We start from the raw sequence: 8,795 nt of genomic DNA, 5'->3' as shown, positions 1-8,795 counted from the left end.
CAAAAAAAAAAAGAGTCAATGCCCGATCTCTGAATCTTAGCAGGTTTAGGTCTGGTTAGCACTTTGATGAGAGACTGCCTAGGAATACCAGGTGCTTTAAAACAGGAAACAGATTATTCTTCTGCACAATCTGACTTTGCTGCAGCCTGGAATTGAACTACTGGTTTTCGTCTGGTCAAGAGGAGAACTGACCCCCCAACTGAGCCTGGTTTCTCCCAAGGTTTTTTTCTCCATTCTGTCACCGATGGAGTTTCCGTTCCTTGCCGCTGTCGCCTCTGGCTTGCTTAGTTGGGGTCACTTCATCTACAGCGATATCATTGACTTGATTGCAAATAAAAACAGACACTATTTCAACTGAACAGAGATGACATAACTGAATCCAATGATGAACTGCCTTTAACTATCATTTTGCATTATTGAGACACTGTTTTCCAAATGAATGTTGTTCAGTGCTTTGACGCAATGTATTTTGTTTAAAGCACTATATAAATAAAGGTGATTGATTGATTGATTTAAGCTTTTGGGTTTTCTTTCCTACTTATATAATGTACTGGCGATAAGATTGGCTGTTCTTTAAATAGCCCTCTCTTTGCAGCAGTCTTCGCTTACGGCCATACCAACCTGGCGATGCCGGATCTCGTCTGATCTCGGAAGCTAAGCAGGTTTGGGCCTGGTTAGTACTTGGATGGGCGACCGCCTGGGAATACCAGGTGCTGTAAGCTTTTTGGACATTTTTCACTTAGTATATAATAATTTTGCCAAAAAATAGAGTCTATGCCCGATCTCTGAATCTTAGCAGGTTTGGGCCTGGTTAGTACTTGGATGGAGACCGCCTGGGAATACCAGGTGCTGTAAGCTTTTTGGACATTTTTCACTTAGTATATAATAATTTTGAAAAAATAGAGTCAATGCCCGATCTCTGAATATTAGCAGGTTTGGGCCTGGTTAGTACATGGATGGGAACTGCTGGGAATACCAGGTGCTTTAATCTCTTTGGGAAAATTTCACGAATTATATAATAATCTTTCATTAAAAAAAAAAAAAAAAAAAAAAAGAGTCAATGCCCGATCTCTGAATCTTAGCAGGTTTAGGTCTGGTTAGCACTTTGATGAGAGACTGCCTAGGAATACCAGGTTCTTTAAGCTTTTGGGTTTTCTTTCCTACTTATATAGTACTGGCGATTAGATTGGCTGGTCTTAAATAGCCCTCTCTTTGCTGCTGTCTTCGCTTACGGCCATACCAACCTGGCTATGCCCGATCTCGTCTGATCTCGGAAGCTAAGCAGGTTTGGGCCTGGTTAGTACTTGGATGGGAGACCGCCTGGGAATACCAGGTGCTGTAAGCTTTTTGGACATTTTTCACTTAGTATATAATAATTTTGCCAAAAATAGAGTCAATGCCCGATCTTTGAATATTAGCAGGTTTGGGCCTGGTTAGTACATTGATGGGAGACTGCCTGGGAATACCAGGTTGCTTTAATCTGTTTGGAAAATTTCACGAATTATATAATAATCTTTCATTAAAAAAAAAAAAAAAAAATGAGTCTAATGCCCGATCTCTGAATCCTTAGCAGGTTTAGGTCTGGTTAGCACTTTGATGAGAGACTGCCTAGGAATACCAGGTGCTTTAAACTTTTGGGTTTTCTTTCCTACTTATATAATCTACTGGCGATTAGATTGGCTGGTCTTTAAATAGCCCTCTCTTTGCAGCAATCTTCGCTTACGGCCATACCAACCTGGCTATGCCCGATCTCGTCTGATCTCGGAAGCTAAGCAGGTTTGGGCCTGGTTAGTACTTGGATGGGAGACCGCCTGGGAATACCAGGTGCTGTAAGCTTTTGGACATTTTTTCACTTAGATATAATAATTTTGCCAAAAAATAGAGTCAATGCCCGATCTTTGAATGATTAGCAGGTTTGGCCTGGTTAGTACTTGGATGGGAGACCGCCTGGGAATAGCAGGTGCTGTAAGCTTTTTGGGACATTTTTTCACTTAGTATATAATAATTTTGCCAAAAAATAGAGTCAATGCCCGATCTCTGAATATTAGCAGGTTGGGCCTGGTTAGTACATGGATGGGAGACTGCCTGGGAATAACCAGGTGCTGTAAGCTTTTTGGACATTTTTTCACTTAGTATATTAATAATTTTGCCAAAAAATAGAGTCAATGCCCGATCTCTGAATCTTAGCAGGTTTAGGTTCTGGTTAGCACTTTGATGAGAGACTGCCTGGGAATACCAGGTGCTTTAATCTCTTTGGAAAATTTCACGAATTATATAATAATCTTTCATTAAAAAAAAAAAAAAAAAAAAAAAAAATTTAGTCAATGCCCGATCTCTGAATCTTAGCAGGTTTAGGTCTGGTTAGCACTTTGATGAGAGACTGCCTAGGAATACCAGGTGCTTTAAGCTTTTGGGTTTCTTTCCTACTTATATAATGTTACTGGCGATTAGATTGGCTGGTCTTTAAATAGCCCTCTCTTTTGCAGCAGTCTTCGCTTACGGCCATACCAACCTGGCTATGCCCGATCTCGTCTCATCTCGGAAGCTAAGCAGTTTGGGCCTGGTTAGTACTTGGATGGGAGACCGCCTGGGAATACCAGGTGCTGTAAGCTTTTTGGACATTTTTCACTTAGTATATAATAATTTTGCCAAAAAATAGAGTCAATGCCCGATCTTTGAATATTAGCAGGTTTGGGCCTGGTTAGTACATGGATGGGAGACTGCCTGGGAATACCAGGTGCTTTAATCTCTTTGGAAAATTTCACGAATTATATAATAATCTTTCATTAAAAAAAAAAAAAAAAAAAAGAGTCAATGCCCGATCTCTGAATCTTAGCAGGTTTAGGTCTGGTTAGCACTTTGATGAGAGACTGCCTAGGAATACCAGGTTCTTTAAGCTTTTGGGTTTTCTTTCCTACTTATATAATGTACTGGCGATTAGATTGGCTGGTCTTTAAATAGCCCTCTCTTTGCTGCTGTCTTCGCTTACGGCCATACCAACCTGGCTATGCCCGATCTCGTCTGATCTCGGAAGCTAAGCAGGTTTGGGCCTGGTTAGTACTTGGATGGGAGACCGCCTGGGAATACCAGGTGCTGTAAGCTTTTTGGACATTTTTCACTTAGTATATAATAATTTTGCCAAAAAATAGAGTCAATGTCCGATCTCTGAATATTAGCAGGTTTGGGCCTGGTTAGTACATGGATGGGAGACTGCCTGGGAATACCAGGTGCTTTAATCTGTTTGGAAAATTTCACGAATTATATAATAATCTTTCATTAAAAAAAAAAAAAAAAAAAAAAAAAAAATTTAGTCAATGCCCGATCTCTGAATCTTAGCAGGTTTAGGTCTGGTTAGCACTTTGATGAGAGACTGCCTAGGAATACCAGGTGCTGTAAGCTTTTGGACATTTTTCACTTAGTATATAATAATTTTGCCAAAAAATAGAGTCAATGCCCGATCTTTGAATATTAGCAGGTTTGGGCCTGGTTAGTACTTGGATGGGAGACCGCCTGGGAATACCAGGTGCTGTAAGCTTTTTGGACATTTTTCACTTAGTATATAATAATTTTGCAAAAAAAATAGAGTCAATGCCCGATCTCTGAATCTTAGCAGGTTTAGGTCTGGTTAGCACTTTGATGAGAGACTGCCTGGGAATACCAGGTGCTTTAATCTCTTTGGAAAATTTCACGAATTATATAATAATCTTTCATTAAAAAAAAAAAAAAAAAAAAAAAAAAAAAAAGAGTCAATGCCCGATCTCTGAATCTTAGCAGGTTTAGGTCTGGTTAGCACTTTGATGAGAGACTGCCTAGGAATACCAGGTGCTTTAAACTTTTGGGTTTTCTTTCCTACTTATATAATGTACTGGCGATTAGATTGGCTGGTCTTTAAATAGCCCTCTCTTTGCTGCTGTCTTCGCTTACGGCCATACCAACCTGGCTATGCCTGATCTCGTCTGATCTCGGAAGCTAAGCAGGTTTGGGCCTGGTTAGTACTTGGATGGGAGACAGCCTGGAATACCAGGTGCTGTAAGCTTTTTGGACATTTTTCACTTAGTATATAATAATTTTGCCAAAAAATAGAGTCAATGCCCGATCTTTGAATATTAGCAGGTTTGGGCCTGGTTAGTACATGGATGGGAGGACTGCCTGGGAATACCAGGTGCTTTAATCTCTTTGGAAAATTTCACGAATTATATAATAATCTTTCATTAAAAAAAAAAAAAAAAAAAAAAAAGAGTCAATGCCCGATCTCTGAATCTTAGCAGGTTTAGGTCTGGTTAGCACTTTGATGAGAGACTGCCTAGGAATACCAGGTGCTTTAAAACAGGAAACAGATTATTCTTCTGCACAATCTGACTTTGCTGCAGCCTGGAATTGAACTACTGGTTTTCGTCTGGTCAGAGGAGAACTGACCCCCCAACTGAGCCTGGTTTCTCCCAAGGTTTTTTTCTCCATTCTGTCACCGATGGAGTTTCCGTTCCTTGCCGCTGTCGCCTCTGGCTTGCTTAGTTGGGGTCACTTCATCTACAGCGATATCATTGACTTGATTGCAAATAAAAACAGACACTATTTCAACTGAACAGAGATGACATAACTGAATCCAATGATGAACTGCCTTTAACTATCATTTTGCATTATTGAGACACTGTTTTCCAAATGAATGTTGTTCAGTGCTTTGACGCAATGTATTTTGTTTAAAGCACTATATAAATAAAGGTGATTGATTGATTGATTTAAGCTTTTGGGTTTTCTTAACTACTTATATAATGTACTGGCGATAAGATTGGCTGTTCTTTAAATAGCCCTCTCTTTGCAGCAGTCTTCGCTTACGGCCATACCAACCTGGCGATGCCGGATCTCGTCTGATCTCGGAAGCTAAGCAGGTTTGGGCCTGGTTAGTACTTGGATGGGCGACCGCCTGGGAATACCAGGTGCTGTAAGCTTTTTGGACATTTTTCACTTAGTATATAATAATTTTGCCAAAAAATAGAGTCAATGCCCGATCTCTGAATATTAACAGGTTTGGGCCTGGTTAGTACATGGATGGGAGACTGCCTGGGAATACCAGGTGCTTTAATCTCTTTGGAAAATTTCACGAATTATATAATAATCTTTCATTAAAAAAAAAAAAAAAAAAAAAAAAAAGAGTCAATGCCCGATCTCTGAATCTTAGCAGGTTTAGGTCTGGTTAGCACTTTGATGAGAGACTGCCTAGGAATACCAGGTTCTTTAAGCTTTTGGGTTTTCTTTCCTACTTATATAATGTACTGGCGATTAGATTGGCTGGTCTTTAAATAGCCCTCTCTTTGCTGCTGTCTTCGCTTACGGCCATACCAACCTGGCTATGCCCGATCTCGTCTGATCTCGGAAGCTAAGCAGGTTTGGGCCTGGTTAGTACTTGGATGGGAGACCGCCTGGGAATACCAGGTGCTGTAAGCTTTTTGGACATTTTTCCCTTAGTATATAATAATTTTGCCAAAAAAATAGAGTCAATGTCCGATCTCTGAATATTAGCAGGTTTGGGCCTGGTTAGTACATGGATGGGAGACTGCCTGGGAATACCAGGTGCTTTAATCTGTTTGGAAAATTTCACGAATTATATAATAATCTTTCATTAAAAAAAAAAAAAAAAAAAAAAAAAATTTAGTCAATGCCCGATCTCTGAATCTTAGCAGGTTTAGGTCTGGTTAGCACTTTGATGAGAGACTGCCTAGGAATACCAGGTGCTTTAAGCTTTTGGGTTTTCTTTCCTACTTATATAATGTACTGGCGATTAGATTGGCTGGTCTTTAAATAGCCCTCTCTTTGCAGCAGTCTTCGCTTACGGCCATACCAACCTGGCTATGCCCGATCTCGTCTCATCTGGGAAGCTAAGCAGGTTTGGGCCTGGTTAGTACTTGGATGGGAGACCGCCTGGGAATACCAGGTGCTGTAAGCTTTTTGGACATTTTTCACTTAGTATATAATAATTTTGCCAAAAAATAGAGTCAATGCCCGATCTTTGAATATTAGCAGGTTTGGGCCTGGTTAGTACATGGATGGGAGACTGCCTGGGAATACCAGGTGCTTTAATCTGTTTGGAAAATTTCACGAATTATATAATAATCTTTCATTAAAAAAAAAAAAAAAAAAAATTGAGTCTATGCCCGATCTCTGAATCTTAGCAGGTTTAGGTCTGGTTAGCACTTTGATGAGAGACTGCCTAGGAATACCAGGTGCTTTAAACTTTTGGGTTTTCTTTCCTACTTATATAATCTACTGGCGATTAGATTGGCTGGTCTTTAAATAGCCCTCTCTTTGCAGCAATCTTCGCTTACGGCCATACCAACCTGGCTATGCCCGATCTCGTCTGATCTCGGAAGCTAAGCAGGTTTGGGCCTGGTTAGTACTTGGATGGGAGACCGCCTGGGAATACCAGGTGCTGTAAGCTTTTTGGACATTTTTCACTTAGTATATAATAATTTTGCCAAAAAATAGAGTCAATGCCCGATCTTTGAATATTAGCAGGTTTGGGCCTGGTTAGTACTTGGATGGGAGACCGCCTGGGAATAGCAGGTGCTGTAAGCTTTTTGGACATTTTTCACTTAGTATATAATAATTTTGCCAAAAAATAGAGTCAATGCCCGATCTCTGAATATTAGCAGGTTTGGGCCTGGTTAGTACATGGATGGGAGACTGCCTGGGAATACCAGGTGCTGTAAGCTTTTTGGACATTTTTCACTTAGTATATAATAATTTTGCCAAAAAATAGAGTCAATGCCCGATCTCTGAATCTTAGCAGGTTTAGGTCTGGTTAGCACTTTGATGAGAGACTGCCTGGGAATACCAGGTGCTTTAATCTCTTTGGAAAATTTCACGAATTATATAATAATCTTTCATTAAAAAAAAAAAAAAAAAAAAAAAAAAAATTTAGTCAATGCCCGATCTCTGAATCTTAGCAGGTTTAGGTCTGGTTAGCACTTTGATGAGAGACTGCCTAGGAATACCAGGTGCTTTAAGCTTTTGGGTTTTCTTTCCTACTTATATAATGTACTGGCGATTAGATTGGCTGGTCTTTAAATAGCCCTCTCTTTGCAGCAGTCTTCGCTTACGGCCATACCAACCTGGCTATGCCCGATCTCGTCTCATCTCGGAAGCTAAGCAGGTTTGGGCCTGGTTAGTACTTGGATGGGAGACCGCCTGGGAATACCAGGTGCTGTAAGCTTTTTGGACATTTTTCACTTAGTATATAATAATTTTGCCAAAAAATAGAGTCAATGCCCGATCTTTGAATATTAGCAGGTTTGGGCCTGGTTAGTACATGGATGGGAGACTGCCTGGGAATACCAGGTGCTTTAATCTCTTTGGAAAATTTCACGAATTATATAATAATCTTTCATTAAAAAAAAAAAAAAAAAAGAGTCAATGCCCGATCTCTGAATCTTAGCAGGTTTAGGTCTGGTTAGCACTTTGATGAGAGACTGCCTAGGAATACCAGGTTCTTTAAGCTTTTGGGTTTTCTTTCCTACTTATATAATGTACTGGCGATTAGATTGGCTGGTCTTTAAATAGCCCTCTCTTTGCTGCTGTCTTCGCATACGGCCATACCAACCTGGCTATGCCCGATCTCGTCTGATCTCGGAAGCTAAGCAGGTTTGGGCCTGGTTAGTACTTGGATGGGAGACCGCCTGGGAATACCAGGTGCTGTAAGCTTTTTGGACATTTTTCACTTAGTATATAATAATTTTGCCAAAAAATAGAGTCAATGTCCGATCTCTGAATATTAGCAGGTTTGGGCCTGGTTAGTACATGGATGGGAGACTGCCTGGGAATACCAGGTGCTTTAATCTGTTTGGAAAATTTCACGAATTATATAATAATCTTTCATTAAAAAAAAAAAAAAAAATTTAGTCAATGCCCGATCTCTGAATCTTAGCAGGTTTAGGTCTGGTTAGCACTTTGATGAGAGACTGCCTAGGAATACCAGGTGCTGTAAGCTTTTGGACATTTTTCACTTAGTATATAATAATTTTGCCAAAAAATAGAGTCAATGCCCGATCTTTGAATATTAGCAGGTTTGGGCCTGGTTAGTACTTGGATGGGAGACCGCCTGGGAATACCAGGTGCTGTAAGCTTTTTGGACATTTTTCACTTAGTATATAATAATTTTGCCAAAAAATAGAGTCAATGCCCGATCTCTGAATATTAGCAGGTTTGGGCCTGGTTAGTACATGGATGGGAGACTGCCTGGGAATACCAGGTGCTGTAAGCTTTTTGGACATTTTTCACTTAGTATATAATAATTTTGCAAAAAAATAGAGTCAATGCCCGATCTCTGAATCTTAGCAGGTTTAGGTCTGGTTAGCACTTTGATGAGAGACTGCCTGGGAATACCAGGTGCTTTAATCTCTTTGGAAAATTTCACGAATTATATAATAATCTTTCATTAAAAAAAAAAAAAAAAAAAAAAAAAAAAAAGAGTCAATGCCCGATCTCTGAATCTTAGCAGGTTTAGGTCTGGTTAGCACTTTGATGAGAGACTGCCTAGGAATACCAGGTGCTTTAAACTTTTGGGTTTTCTTTCCTACTTATATAATGTACTGGCGATTAGATTGGCTGGTCTTTAAATAGCCCTCTCTTTGCTGCTGTCTTCGCTTACGGCCATACCAACCTGGCTATGCCTGATCTCGTCTGATCTCGGAAGCTAAGCAGGTTTGGGCCTGGTTAGTACTTGGATGGGAGACAGCCTGGAATACCAGGTGCTGTAAGCTTTTTGGACATTTTTCACTTAGTATATAATAATTTTGCCAAAA

The 8,795-nt window shown here is 40.0% G+C and overlaps 12 non-coding genes and 1 pseudogene across 12 annotated transcripts; all 13 read left to right on the top strand.

Annotated features, from left to right (window-relative positions):
• Positions 1-603: 603 nt before the first annotated feature.
• Positions 604-722, top strand: LOC113087493 (5S ribosomal RNA). The gene has a single exon (XR_003285474.1). It is a non-coding gene; the product is annotated as a 5S ribosomal RNA (ribosomal RNA).
• Positions 723-1,226: 504 nt separating this feature from the next.
• On the top strand, positions 1,227-1,345 carry LOC113087609 (5S ribosomal RNA). Its single transcript, XR_003285580.1, has one exon. It is a non-coding gene; the product is annotated as a 5S ribosomal RNA (ribosomal RNA).
• Positions 1,346-1,717: 372 nt separating this feature from the next.
• Positions 1,718-1,836, top strand: LOC113087608 (5S ribosomal RNA). Its single transcript, XR_003285579.1, has one exon. It is a non-coding gene; the product is annotated as a 5S ribosomal RNA (ribosomal RNA).
• A 658-nt stretch (positions 1,837-2,494) lies between these two features.
• LOC113087566 (uncharacterized) lies at positions 2,495-2,612 on the top strand (annotated as a pseudogene).
• A 371-nt stretch (positions 2,613-2,983) lies between these two features.
• Positions 2,984-3,102, top strand: LOC113087607 (5S ribosomal RNA). The gene has a single exon (XR_003285578.1). It is a non-coding gene; the product is annotated as a 5S ribosomal RNA (ribosomal RNA).
• An 816-nt stretch (positions 3,103-3,918) lies between these two features.
• LOC113087563 (5S ribosomal RNA) lies at positions 3,919-4,036 on the top strand. Its single transcript, XR_003285540.1, has one exon. It is a non-coding gene; the product is annotated as a 5S ribosomal RNA (ribosomal RNA).
• Positions 4,037-4,827: 791 nt separating this feature from the next.
• LOC113087492 (5S ribosomal RNA) lies at positions 4,828-4,946 on the top strand. The gene has a single exon (XR_003285473.1). It is a non-coding gene; the product is annotated as a 5S ribosomal RNA (ribosomal RNA).
• Positions 4,947-5,323: 377 nt separating this feature from the next.
• LOC113087606 (5S ribosomal RNA) lies at positions 5,324-5,442 on the top strand. The gene has a single exon (XR_003285577.1). It is a non-coding gene; the product is annotated as a 5S ribosomal RNA (ribosomal RNA).
• A 380-nt stretch (positions 5,443-5,822) lies between these two features.
• Positions 5,823-5,941, top strand: LOC113087555 (5S ribosomal RNA). Its single transcript, XR_003285532.1, has one exon. It is a non-coding gene; the product is annotated as a 5S ribosomal RNA (ribosomal RNA).
• Positions 5,942-6,314: 373 nt separating this feature from the next.
• Positions 6,315-6,433, top strand: LOC113087604 (5S ribosomal RNA). Its single transcript, XR_003285575.1, has one exon. It is a non-coding gene; the product is annotated as a 5S ribosomal RNA (ribosomal RNA).
• Positions 6,434-7,088: 655 nt separating this feature from the next.
• LOC113087522 (5S ribosomal RNA) lies at positions 7,089-7,207 on the top strand. The gene has a single exon (XR_003285501.1). It is a non-coding gene; the product is annotated as a 5S ribosomal RNA (ribosomal RNA).
• A 369-nt stretch (positions 7,208-7,576) lies between these two features.
• On the top strand, positions 7,577-7,695 carry LOC113087473 (5S ribosomal RNA). Its single transcript, XR_003285456.1, has one exon. It is a non-coding gene; the product is annotated as a 5S ribosomal RNA (ribosomal RNA).
• Positions 7,696-8,635: 940 nt separating this feature from the next.
• On the top strand, positions 8,636-8,753 carry LOC113087562 (5S ribosomal RNA). Its single transcript, XR_003285539.1, has one exon. It is a non-coding gene; the product is annotated as a 5S ribosomal RNA (ribosomal RNA).
• Positions 8,754-8,795: the final 42 nt, after the last annotated feature.

This window comes from Carassius auratus, unplaced genomic scaffold, assembly GCF_003368295.1.
Source record: "Carassius auratus strain Wakin unplaced genomic scaffold, ASM336829v1 scaf_tig00044895, whole genome shotgun sequence".
Lineage (NCBI taxonomy): Eukaryota > Metazoa > Chordata > Actinopteri > Cypriniformes > Cyprinidae > Carassius > Carassius auratus.
Note: the sequence above shows the minus strand (reverse complement) of the source record. Positions and strands in the feature narration are given on the sequence as shown.